The sequence below is a fragment of the Rattus norvegicus genome, chromosome 5 (assembly GCF_036323735.1).
Source record: "Rattus norvegicus strain BN/NHsdMcwi chromosome 5, GRCr8, whole genome shotgun sequence".
In the NCBI taxonomy this organism is placed as follows: domain Eukaryota; kingdom Metazoa; phylum Chordata; class Mammalia; order Rodentia; family Muridae; genus Rattus; species Rattus norvegicus.
In genome coordinates, this window is record NC_086023.1 from 23,325,398 (window position 1) to 23,338,164 (window position 12,767).

General features: G+C 38.0%; 1 pseudogene; it reads left to right on the top strand.

Moving 5' to 3' along the window:
* Window positions 1-943: 943 nt before the first annotated feature.
* Ppid-ps3 (peptidylprolyl isomerase D, pseudogene 3) lies at window positions 944-12,406 on the top strand (annotated as a pseudogene).
* The last annotated feature ends 361 nt before the right edge of the window (window positions 12,407-12,767 follow it).

The window sequence follows — 12,767 nt, forward strand, 5'->3', positions numbered from 1 at the left end:
CAATACAAATCAAAAGTAAGATGTCTTTGACTAAGTACATTATACTGACTCACTTAAATCTCTTTCTTAGAATCAAAAATTCTCATACTTTACCTGAGAAATGATCAGCAATAAATATTTGAAACCCAAATGGCAAAAATGACAATTTTGTTATAAAATAAGACTCACTGCAATTTCTTATTTTGGGTTCCTTCAAACAAAGCAAAACCGTGACTGCAGGCAGTTTATAAAATGATCCAGAAATTGTCTGTCAGTCCCTGAATGGGTGGAGAAAATGTAGTATTGGGCTTTACAGTGATATTTACAATGGGAATTTCCTGCATTGAAGAAAAAGGAAATCGTGACAATAATAACAAGGACCATCCACGAGGACTTATCCCAAAGTCACTCCCATTTGGGCATTATCTCATTTCTATGTGGAATCTACATATCTATTTATAGAAACAGAAAATTACACTAGCAAGTGTAGAAATGGGGCAATGTTCACCAAAGGACAAAAATTTGCAGTTACAAGAGTGTCTTACTTACGGTTTTACTGCTATGAACAGACACCATGACCAACACAAGTCTTATAAAGGGCAAATTTTAATTGGGGCTGGCTTACAGGTTCAGAGGTTCAGTTCATTATCATCAACGTAGGAATAGGGCAATATCTAGGCAGGCATAGTGCAGGCAGAGCTGAGAGTTCTACATCTTCATTGGAAGGCTACTAGTGTAAGATTTGTTTCCAGGCAGCCAGGTTGAGGGTATTTAAGCCCATCCCCACTGTGACACACCTACTGCAACAAGGCCACACCTCTTAATAGTGCCACTCCCTGGGACCAGCATATCCAAACCTGATACTCACACAAGAGTAATTTATAGCAAAGCCCTGCACAACATGGTAAGAGAAGCTAATCAGAACCTACAGGGCCATTGACATCAGCTAACATAAAAAGTCGTCATGCTCTTGCACTCAAGTACAAAGGTGATTATAGCAGGTGGTAAGTGGATTAATTTCCTTGATTACAGAATTGATTTTACGATATATGTGTGTAGCCAAACATTGCACTAAACACTTCAACTGAATGTAATTCTATATTAATACAATTGCATTTGCCAATTAAGCCTAATAAAGCTGGATGGAAAACAGGAAGCAAAGTGATGCTAAGGAAGGGAGAAAATTACAGGGAATTACAGGGAAGATGTGAGGATGCTACCCAGAGGGTACTTTTTTAAACCAATAAACACTACCAGCTGCCATCCCTTGCTGCCTGAAGGCTCACCCCAGGAGCATACCTTTCTGCACTTCTGAGCTGCCGGTAAATAGAAAGACTTCTGTTTCCTTCCCAGAAATGAAAAAGAAAGAAGTCCTGAGGCAGAAAAGCAAAAAGATCAAGGCCATGGCTGTAGCTAAAACCAGAGCCCATGAGAACAGGAAGAGCTACAGCAAGCACGTGATTTAGTATCTCTGACATGGATCAGATAAGCACAAGCCAATAAACTCTGCCCTTGATTCTTCTTGGTAGTAGCCAATACCATTCCTAGCAAGTTCACATTAAGTAGTAGAGCAGTCGAATGGCTAATCAGGGATCTGTTTCTGCCCTCAGTATTTCCAGGCTCCGTCAAGCACTTGGCTGGGACTCGAAGCTCTGAAGTTTAGCCAGGTGGGTGGGTTCCATAGAACCTGGGGGAGAAATAGCCTTCTCCAAGAGGCTTTTGGTGAAACAGATCTCCTTTCTTGTAAGTAACATGCGCTATATAAGACTTAGGGAGTGGGTAGGGGTTCACACAGTGAGTGTACAATATTGGTTAGTACTAAGGTGCTGGGAATGAATGGTGAATGGGTGAAATAATCCATTTTCACCACTGAGACCTGAGTAAGGATTTCACTTACTGTTTATTCAGTCTTCTTAAGTGCCACTCTTATTTGGACCCATGCTAATCTTTCAGTCTCTAGTCTCTGGTATTAGTGATGACACAAATACAGTGTTCAACAATTTTCTGATGTCCGAGGACTCTACTCTCCCTTTTTCACAGACTCTAAGTGACTAGAGTGTCCTTTTAATATCAAAAGTAGAATCATCAACTTCATGATTATGGAGTAAAGAATTTAAAACAGTGGAAGAGAGGTTTAGGCATGCTAGAAATTTTACTGAACAAGCAGATCTGGAGAAGGAGAATAACGTGGCTTAAATTATGGTTAAGAAGAAGATAAACAAAACAATTGTTCATTATTAATCTGTTAATAAAGAAATGTATATTCAGGGGTTGGTGAGGTGGCTCAGTGAAGAGGAGTGTCTGCCATGCAAGCATCAGGAACTGAGTATGAACTGGCAGCACCTATGTTAAAGCAGGGCTGGATTTACCCAGGTGGATCCAAGTTCAAACATGAGCACACTGGCCACAGCGCCTGCATCCTTCAGCTTTAATGGTAGCTAACAGCATGAGCTCTGCCTCTTTCCCTTCTCTCCAAGGATTGCTATGGAAACTGCTGCTGCAGTGAGGAAGAGATCCCCACTCTCCACCAGCCCCACATTGAGACACCCCACTTGTAGTTGCTGGTAGTAGCCACTCTGGATTCTGTTTATAGTTTTGCAAGGTCCTATTACCCCAACAAACTTGTTTTATTGATTCAGAAAAATATGTGAATAGATAAATAGAAACAATGTGAACATTAACAGGAAACAGAAAGGAACATGGGAAAATAAAACTAAACACTAAATTTGTTACAACTGATTAGAACAAACTGAATTCTTTTTTAAGACTATAGCATTCAGATTTGATAAGACACCAGCACTTTAAAATAATTAAAATAACATTTATAATAAGAAACATAAATAAATATATAATATATAATATATAATATATAATATATAATATATAATATATAATATATAATATAAATATATAACATTAATAAGAAAACCTTTAAAATAAAAGTAGGAGAGCATATACATATATTTATATTTATATAAAGTGCATCCCATGAAAAGCAGAGACTTGACACTAAAACAAAAGCAGGTCAATGTGAAAGACTGAAGCTGCTATGAATTGATGATACATACTGAAAACATTTAGAAATGTCAGAGAATTCTGTAGCATTAACATATGAGTACATTTAATATTTTTAGCTCAGAAATGAAAAATCAAATAAATGATAGAAAAATAACTAAAATCTAATTTCATGTAATTTGAATAGTCCATTTTGGTTACTTCTCTAACAGTTGTGATCAAATATGCAAGAAAAGCAGACTAAGGAAGAAAGAGTTTAGTTTGTTCACAGTTAGAGCTTCTTCAGTCTCGGGGAAGCAGGCACGGATAGCACAGAGTCAGGAGCAGGATGGAGGCTGAGGGTATTACATTCACATTCAGCAAACAGAGCAGATTGTTCATGCTCAGCTTGCTTTTTCCTACTTATCCACAAACCCTAGCCTGTTGACCTAATCCAAAAGATCCCTCCCAGTCATGCCCAGAGCTAGTCTCAAAGGATACTCTAGATTCTGTCACGTTGACAGCCAATGGAAACCATCACAAACCCTTCAACAAAAACTTACAAAAGGGTTCACATACTTTGCTTCAATGATTCTGAATTCCTAAATTTCATTACTTGGTAAATATTAAATATCCTGAAAGAATCATAAAAGGTATGTACAGTTTTATGATTTATATATGTATACATTGGGGTAAGAGCAGTCACCCTTTTGTTCACTCTGAGAAATGAGTTTGTCCAAATAATTTTTCTCATCTTTAAGTGGTCAGAGACACCTGATTCAGTTACTTCCACTCACTGAACAGCTTCAGTAGACAATGCAAGTAAAACCTGACCTGGTCTATATAAACGTAGTCCAAGATTTGCCTATAATAAGAAGCCCAATAAATAAGCATTGTCTTGGACCAGCCCTGAGAATGTAGTAGTTTGGAAGTTAGGGAAAATACTGTAACATTTGTGCTATATAAGGTATAACACATATATAATGACAGAATACATCCATTTTCTATGTAGACATAGCCTCCCACTCCCAGACACTTAGAGTGTCTTGAGGGATCTCATTGAAAGACTGGAGAGTGACCGTTCTTTATCTGCCAGCTGTGAATGTGAAATAGTAGAGACTTAGTGCCAGTTTGATTCTTTCTAAAGTGGTACAAATTGCCTTCCATGAGACAATTTTACTAACTGCGACCTGGTCAACCAGTTATTTGAAAAAGACTCAGTTTTACAGAAAACTTTCACATCTAAATGCTATTTTTCAATGCCAATTTCGATTTCATTATAAGTAGAGAAATACCTATCAGTTCTCCTATACAGTGGACAGTCCAACCTGACAGGTGGTATGTCAATTATATTACAATTTTGATTTAACATGCATTTTAAAAAGTGCTAGAGTTAGTTTTAACTGTCAACACAGTGGAGAATCCCCTGAGAAGATAGTCTCAAAGAGGAATTGTCTAGATCAGATGGAATTGTAGTCCCAGTTTTGGAGAATTACCTTGATTATGTTAATTGAAGTGGAAAGAACAGACCACTGTAGGTGGCATCATGCCCTAGGCAGGGTTTCCTCAACTGTGTAAGTATAGAGTGAGTACTAACTACTGGGAGCAGGCACACATTCTTTTCTCTGCCCTGAATATGGAGGTGATCTGAGTACCTGCATCAAGTCCCTGACTTGACTGTACAATAATAATGGATCACAACCTGGAGTCCTAAGCCAAACACCCTTATCATCTGAGTTCCTTTTTGCCAAGCTATTGTATCACAGCAGCAGAAATAAAAGTAGGTTATAGGTGTAAACATCCTCTACTTTAAATTCAGTTGCTCAAATTTAATGTTTTACCTATTTAAAAAATAGGTAAAATTTCCCACCTACTAAAAACAACTATGAAGTTTGCAAAGATCATGTAGCTGTCCTATCCATACTTCATTTTTGCATACGTGTAAAGCTCTACATCGTTTTTGCTGACTGAACTCTTCCCTTGGCTTCAGTCATATTGTAAAGTATTTCAAAGAGTGGGAGAATGGGAGAATGGGAGAATGGGAGAATGGGATTTCTAGAATTCAAATAGTGAAGCCAATTTCTGGACTCCATACTCAGCTTCCTTTTTACTGTGTTTTCTCATTATTGTAAATTTCTTTATTTAAAGATCTAGCAGTAATTTGCAGCCCGTTAATGTCACTACTTTGATTCCAATTACTGCATTGTCTTATAGAAATGGCTGTAGGACTGCCAATTACAGCTCTATAACGTGAGCACTGAGCACAGCTCCTCAGCTCAAAATTATGTCCCAACACTTTCTCTTTTGACAATAAATATTCAGAAAATTGTGTTCGGAGACGAGATAGAGATAATTAAAGGAAATGATAAGCCCAGTTTGACTGAATATATGTGAACCATAGAAGGATTTAATTAGCATCACACAGTAACATAAGCCAGCTGGTCAGAGGGGTAAAACAATTTGCTACAAAGAATCTGGAGGCCACAAGTGACCACTAGCTTTCACAAACCAATAGTTACACATTTCCCTGTAATTCGGTGTGAAAAAAGATTACAACAAAACTGAAATCTCGAGACTAATAATTTGAAAAGGAACTATCCTAAAATATTTTCCAGTTCCAGATGGTCAGAACCATCAAACCTCTAGAATTATAATATATCATTAATTCCGATGACCATGTGCTGCCCAATATAAGAAATGATCCAGAGCTCCCAACTTTCCTTTCTTCTCCCTTCTGCAAAAACAGCTGTAACTATGTTTGGTGCCTTTTGGAAGGAAATAAAGGAAAAACTTCACTGCTTTGCCTTAGGCAGGAAGTTACCTCTGGGAGGCTTGAAAGTTAGGGAGTGCAATTTGTAGATCAGAAATTCTTGGGGTTGGGGATTTAGCTCATTGGTAGAGCGCTTGCCTAGCAAGCACAAGGCCCTGGGTTCTGTCCCCAGCTCCAAAAAAAAAAAATTCTTGCCACCTGTCAAAGCCATACAAGAGAAAGAGATTCAAAGTGTAGTTACAGAGAAAAGGATCATAAACTTGGGGTTCTCAACTTGAAAATATTCTGAGATCCAAAGAAACATAGGAGTAGTAGATGAGGGATAGAGGGTATCTTGCCCATAGACTGTGCAGACCAGCACTGCAACCCTTCCAGAGTACCTAGTCCTCAGCATACATGGCAGGGAGAAACCATGTGTCTTATCTGTGGTTGGCTATTTGGCAGAATGGGGGTGGAAGACAGAATTAACATTGAAAGGAAATAAAAAGAGGACACATAAGGGTGGACTTGGGTTATGCCTATCACACTAGGGATGTAAGCCTAGTTACCTTGAAACCTGAACATGCATATAAATATAATTATGTTATATTGTAGAGTCAGGACTGATGAATCAATTTACATCAATTCCTATATTTAAGGAAGCTAACTAGGGAGGAAGGGGAAGCTAACCTGATTATCAAAAAAGTGCCAATAAAGCAATTTATAAAATTTAACTTATTTTTGTTAAAAGATAAATTTTATTACAATTAAAAATAATCACAATCATAATTTTATTAAAAACAATTACTACAAACATTTAATAGAATCAAGCTTCCATAAGAATTATATATCATTGATATTTGTCTGCAACATTTATCCAGTGGAAAACAGTGTGAATATACAGAATTCCTAACTGTTGAAAGGAGAAACAAATTATTATTTGTGAGTTATCAACATCACTTAGAGAAATCAAGGAAAATTAAACTTGAAAAACATTTATATTAATGAGAATTGGGTAGGTGGCTGGATATAATTTGGAAAAGTAGATTCAGTTTCATATAGTTAATATAGCAGTCAAGTATTGGGGAAAATCAGTAAGGATAATTAACTCATATCACACAAGTATCTGAAAGGCTTATACTAAAAGTATTACCTTATCAAGTCAAGAATAATGGAACAGAAGTTAAAAGGGTAAGAAGGTGATCTCAGACAATTAGATACAGGACTCTAGGGGTCACACACTCTCCACCATATCACAGTGACACCTGTCTGTTACAACTAGACCATGCAAATGCTTAGCTGATAGAAAAATATTAAAACAAAACAGGCAGATCCTGTAACAATTCAGACCTCAGCAATCCATTCTTAAAAGTTCCACAATTCTTAATAGGAATTTGAAAATTAGAAAGAAGAACTCATGGATGGTGCAGATTGAGCAAAAAAAGAGGGGTGGGTGATTTATAATAATCTCAAAAATTAAAATAAAAGTCAAAATGAACATGATCAGGTATTAGTGCAGGGTGGTGGTGGGGCTGCAGAACTGAAGCCCTGAAGGCCAGCAGAAAGAATGGAAATAGGCAACCTTGGGAAGTAGGAGATGGGGGGACCTTCTAAAATGTATCAGAGACCTGGAAGTGGGAGACTTTCAAAGGAAGGGACCTTAGATGAAATGACCTACAGTGGAGAGAGGGAACTTGTACAGTCCACCTCCAGTAGAAAGACAGAGCATCAACTGGACGAATGGGATTGCCATCCCACAGTCAAAAACTCTGACCCAGAATTGTTACTGTTTCTGAGACCTGCAGGGTCAAAAATAGAGAAGATCCTGAGGAAAGGCAGTTCAGTGCCTGGCGCAAATTGGGATTCAGCTCAAAAGGAGATTCCAAGGTCTGACACTATTACTGATACTGGGGTGTGCTTACAAACAGGAGCCTAGAATGACTGCCCTCCGACAGACCCAACAAGCAGCTGAGAAAGTCAGATGCAGATATTTACACCCAACCAATCAACAGAAGATGGAAACCTCTGTGGTTAAAGTAGGGAAAAGTTGGAAGAAGCTGAAGACAGGTGACCCTGTAGGAAGACAAGCAGTTTCAACTGACCTAGAACCCGAGGGATTGCTCAGACCCTGAGCCACTAACCAGTCAGCAACCCCCAGTACATATACAGCAGAGGATGGTGTGTCTTGACTCAGTGAGAGAAGATATACCTAACCCTCAAGGGAATGAGGCCCAGGGAGTGGTGAGGTCTGGTGGAGTGGGAGTAGGGGAGTGGGGACATCCTCTTGGAGATGGGATATGGGGTGGAGGAAGCAGGGAGGAGGTATGAGATGTCAAAGAGTCAGAGGGCACTCCAAGAAGAGGATAAAGACTGGAATGTAAAAAACGATTAAAGGATAAAAAAGAAATGAAATATTGTAACATTTATTTAATCTCAAATCTATTCCTGGTTTACATGATTCAGTTCCCAGAAAAAAAAGACATAAAATCTTCATATATATATATATATATATATATACATATATATATATATGTGTGTGTGTGTGTGTGTATGTTCCCAAAACTGCATATATATATATGAAAATTATATATATGTACATATATATGTATATATATATAAATTATATATATATGTATATATATATATATATATATATATATATATATATATGTCTCCCAAACTCAAAACTGCGTGCATATGAGAGACGGAAAAAATGAGAGAAATGAGTAACCAAAAGATTTAAAATTGAGGTATGTTAAATTCTGAGGAGAAGACTACATAGTCTTGGAAAATACAATATGGAGAGTTTGAGCCCCTCTCGCACACGAGGCACTGATGTCCCACTTTCCAGCGCCTGCCATAAAGAAGTCTACTCCCTTCCTCAGCAGCCAAGTCCTCTAATTCCAAGAACCTGCATGAGTCTTCTTTGACATGGAAATCAGCAAGGAGCAAGTTGGACGAATTGGTTTAGAGTTGTTTACAGACATTGTTCCCAAAACTGCAGAAAATTTTCATGCATTGTGTACAGGAGAAAAAGGCACTGGATCCACAACTGGGAAACCTCTCCATTTTAAAGGATGTCCTTTCCACCGAACTATTAAGAAATTCATGATTCAGAGTGGAGACTTATCAAATCAGAATGGGACAGGTGGAAGAACTATTTATGGTTAAAAATTTAAAGTTGAGAATTTTCTTTGTAAGCATGATTGGGAGTGTTTGCTGAGCTTGGCAAATGCAGTCCCCAATCCAAATGGCTCTCAGTTCTTTGTCACAAGAGTTCCAACTTCTCATGTGGATGGGAAACATGGTATTCGGTCAAGTAATGAAAGGACTAGGTGTGGAAAGGATGCTTGAAAATGTAGAGGTGAATGGTGAAAAACCTGCCAAAATGTGTGTTATTGTAGAATGTGAAGAATTGAAAGAAGGGGATGACTGGGGAATATTCCCCAAAGATGGCTCTGGTGATAGTCAGATTTCCCCGAGGATGCAGAATAGATTTAAAAGATGTAGATAAAATTTTATTAATATATGAAGACTTAAAAAACATGGGAAATACTTTTTTCAAGTCTCAGAACTGGGAGATGGTTATTAAAAATATGGGAAGGTTCAAAGGCTGTTATTGAGAAAGCAGATGGTTTAATATATGGAAATCCATCAACATAATCCACTCTATAGACAAACTCAAAGATAAAACCCACATGACCATTTCATAAATGCTGAGAAAGCATTTTACAAAATTCAACACCCCTTCATGATAAAAGTCCTTGAAAGATATATGACAAACCAGTAGCTAACATCAAAATAAATGGAGAGAAACTTGAAGCAATCCCACTAAAATCAGGGACTAGTCAAGGTTGCCCACTCTCTCCCTACTTATTCAATATAGTACTCAAAGTCCTGCCAAGAGCAAGCAGACAACAAAAGGAGGTCAAAAGGGATACAAATTGGTAGGGAAGAAGTCAAAATAACACTCTTTGCAGATGATTTGATAATGTACTTAAGTGACCTCAAAAGTTCTACCAGAGAATGACTAAACCTGACAAACAACTGCAGCAAAGTGGCTGGGTTGAAAATTAACTCAAACAAATCAGTAGCCTTCCTCTACTCAAAGAATAAACAATAAATTTCTTTCTGAGAAAGAAATTAGGGAAATGACACTATTCACAATAGTCCCAGATAATATAAAATATTTTGGTATGTCTTTAACCAAGCAAGTGAAAGATCTGTATGGCAGATAAGTCTCTGAAGAAATGACTGAAGATCTCAGAAGATGGAAATATTGGCAGGATTAATATACTAAAAATAGCTATTTTGCAAAGAAATCTACAGATTCAATGCAATCCCCAACAACATTCCTACTCAATTCTTTATAGAAAAAGAAAGAGCAATTTGCAAATTCATTTGAAATAGCAAAGAACCCAGGATAGTGAAAAGCATACTCAACAATAAAAAAACTTCTGGGGGAATCACCATCTGTGACTTCAAGCCATATTACAGAGCAATAATCATAAAAAGTGTACAATATTGGTACAGAGACAGGCAGATAGAACAGTGGAACAGAATTGAAGACCTAGAAAGGAACCCACACATTTGATCTTTGACAAAGGAGCTAAATCCATCCAGTGGAAAAAAGATGGCATTTTCAGCAAATGGTGCTGGTTCAACTGGAGGTCAACATGTAGAAGAATGCAGATCGATCCATCCTTATCACCCTGTACAAAGCTCAAGTCCAAGTGGATCAAGGATCTCCACATCAAATCAGATACACTCAAACTAATAAAAAAATAAAAACTAGGGAAGCATCTGGAACACATGGGCACTGGAAAAAATTTCCTGAACAGAACACCAATGGCTTATGCTCTAAGATCAAGAATAAACAAATGGGACCTCATAAAACTGCAATGCTTCTGTAAGGCAAAGGACACTGTCATTACGACAAAATGGCAACCAACAGATTGAGAAAGGATCTTTACCAATCCTACATCTGATAGAGGGTTAATATCCAAAATATACAAAGAACTCAAGAAGTTAGACTCTAGAAAGCCAAACAACCCTATTAAAAATGGGGTACAGAGCTAAACAAAGAATTCTCAGATGTGGAATATCAAATAGCCAAGAAGCACCTAAAGGAATGTTCAATATCCTTAGTCATCAGGGAAATGCAAATCAAAACAACCCTGAGATTCCACCTCACACCAGTCAGAATGACTAAGATGGAAATCTCATGTGACACCAGATACTGGCAAGGATGTGGAGAAAGAGGAACACTCCTCCATTGTTAGTGAGACTGCAAACTGGCACAACCACTCTGGAAATCATTCTGGAGGTTCCTTAGAAAATTGGACATTCTATTACCTGACGACCCAGCTATACCTCTCCTGGGTATATACCGAAAAAATGCTCCAACAGACAACATACAACAAAGACACATGCTCCACTATGTTCATAGCAGCCTTATTTATAATAGCCAGAAGCTGGAAAGAATCCAGATACCCTTCCATAGAGGAATGGATTGAAAAAATGTGGTACATCTAAACAATGGAGTACTACTCAGCAATCAAAAACAATGACTTCATGAAATTCATAGGCAAATGTAATGAATTTGACTATATCATCCTGAATGAGGTAACTCAATCACAGAAAAACACACATGGTATGCACTCATTGATAATTGGATATTAGCTTAAAAGCTTGAATTACCCAACATAAAATCCACAGACCACAGGAAGCTCAAGAAGAAGGATGACCAAAATGCGGATGTTCCCACTCCCTTTTAAAAGGGGAAGCAAAAATATCCATATGAAGGGATATGGAGGCAATGTTTAGAGCAGAGACTGAAAGGATAGCCATTCAGGGCCTGCCCCACATGTGGCCCATATATATATACAGTCACCAAAACTAGATGAGATTGATGAAGCTAAAAAGTGTATGCTGGAAGGGACTGGATATAGATCTCTCCTAAGAGATACAACCAGAGCATGTCAAATACAGAGGAAAATGCTAGCAACAAACCACTGAACTGAGAACAGGACCCCCTTTGGGGTAATTAGAGGAAGCATTGAAAGAGCTGAAGGGACATGCAACCCCATAAGAGCAACAGTGTCGACCAACCAGAGCTTCCAGGGACTAAACCACTACCCAAAAGTATACATGGACTGAGCCATGGCTCCAACTGCATATGTAGCAGAGAACAGCCTTGTTAGGGCACCAGTGGAAGGGGAAGACCTTGGTCCTGCCAAGGTTGCACCCCCAGTGCAGGGAAATGTCAGGTGGACGGTAAGTGGGGATGGATGGGGGAAACACCCTTATGGTGAAGTGGGGGGGTATGAGGGTTTAGGGACAGGAAACAGGGAAGGGAATAACATTTGAAATGTAAATAAAGAAATATATCCAATTAAAAAGAAAAATATATTCGATATAGAAGAAAGGAAGAAAGAAAGAAAGAAAGAAAGAAAGAAAGAAAGAAAGAAAGAAAGAAAGAAAGAAAGAAAGAAAGCACATATATCCAGACTACAACCTATAGCCTTAAGTTGTGTGCTGAATATTGATGCTTGTAAATTGAAGATGTCAAATTGGCAGGGGGTGATTGACAGTAGCTTGGAGGCTCTTGAAATGGACCCTTCAAATACTAAAGCACTATGCCAAAAAGTGCAAGGATGGCAAGGATTAAAAAAGTATTATTAGGGGTTGGAGATTTAGCTCAGTGGTAGAGCGCTTGCCTAGGAAGCGCAAGGCCCTGGGTTCGGTCCCCAGCTCCGAAAAAAAAAAAAAAAAAAAAAAAAAAAGAACAAAAAAAAAAAGTATTATTAAGCATTGGCTGATCTCAAGAAGACTCAGGAGATGCCCCAGGAGATAAAGTTCTCCAGGCAAGGCAGTGTAGGCAAAAAAATGTTTGCTTAATAAGGATTAAAGTTTCTTTAACTATTATATGTTGATTATATAAAGGACAATGTATATTGCTGTCTATATGATCCCTGATGTGTTTCCCTTGATCTTTGTCATTGTTTACATAGTAGTGCTGACACAGGTTCCTTCTCAATAAAGT